The following is a 1427-nucleotide window of genomic DNA, read 5'->3' as shown; positions in this document are numbered from 1 at the left end:
CTTTCTGTCACCAAGGCCAAATTTTCCAACTACTGGTGATTCTTCTTTGTTTCCAACTTTTGGATTCCAGTCACCAGTGATAATTAGCACATCCTGATTGCATGTTCAGTCAATTTCAGACTACAGAAGTTGATAAAAATCTTCAATTTCCTCATCTTTGGTTTTGGTTGTTGGTGCATAAATTTGAATAATAATAGTCATATTAATGGGTCATCCTTGTAGGTATATATATATATTATTATCCTATCACTGACAGCACTGTACTTCAGGACAAATCTTGAAACATCCTTCGTGATGATGAATGCCACACCATTCCTCTTCAAACTGCCATTCCCAGCATAGAAGTTCACATAGTTGTCTGATTCAAAATGGCCAAAACCAGTCCATTTCAGTTCACTAAAGCTGAGGATATCAATCTGTATGTGTTCCATTTCATTTTTGACAACTTCCAATTTTCCTAGATTCAAACTTCGTACATTCCATGTTCTGATGATTAATGGATGTCTGCAGCCGTTTCTCTTCAATTTGAGTTTTGCCACATCAGCAAATGGAGGTCTCGAAAGCTTTACCTTATCCATAGGAGTAAGGCTGGTTTTACTCAGATGATGCAGCTCTTTCCCAGTCCTATTTTGAGAGCCTTCTAACCCAACCAGACTATTCATAAATTTGTGCAGTAATGTATCAAACAGTGTTTCTTTGCTATTCATAAGGTTTTCCCTGGCCATTTCTTTGAGAAGTGGACGGTCTCCTCCTTCTTCCTAGTCTGTCTCAGTCTGTAAGCTGGGCTGATACCTGTGCACTATGTGCATACCACTGGGTTTAAAACATCAGCGGCTGAGCCACAAAACACATCAGCATGTCACCACAGTAGGACTAACCGACAGAAAAGTTTGTCTCCTTGTTGGAAACCTCTCTTACCATCTTTACCTGGGTCCCTGCAGCTGACTCTTCCTCTGTCCAGATTCCTAAGCCTTTTAATCCCCTTTCTCCCACTTTCCCACCCTGCTACTTTAGACATGCCTGATTTCCCTCTCCTCACTTGGATCCCTGTGGCTGACTGCTCCTCTGTCTGGGTTCCTGGCTTTTAATCCCCTCTGTCCTGCTCTCCTGCCCTGCTACTTTGGGCCTGCCTGGGTTCTCTCTCCTTACCTGGATCCCTGCGGCTGACTGCTCCTCTGTCCGGGTTCCTGGCTTTTAATTCATGGAATGGCTGAGTCAAATGATATTTCTCATTCCAAATTTTTAAGGAAAGACCATACTGTTTTCTACAGTTGTTGTAACATTTGACAGTCCCACCAGCACTGTATGAGAGTCCCAATCTCTCCACATCCTCACCAGTATTCATTATTTTCTGTCTTGTTGAACTTTGCTACTAGTGCTGGAGGAAGATGGTATCTCATTGTTGTTTTAATTTGCATTTCTCTAAT

Source organism: Orycteropus afer, unplaced genomic scaffold (genome assembly GCF_000298275.1).
Source record: "Orycteropus afer afer isolate SDZICR_OR568_19922 unplaced genomic scaffold, OryAfe1.0 scaffold00511, whole genome shotgun sequence".
NCBI lineage: Eukaryota > Metazoa > Chordata > Mammalia > Tubulidentata > Orycteropodidae > Orycteropus > Orycteropus afer.
Note: the sequence above shows the minus strand (reverse complement) of the source record.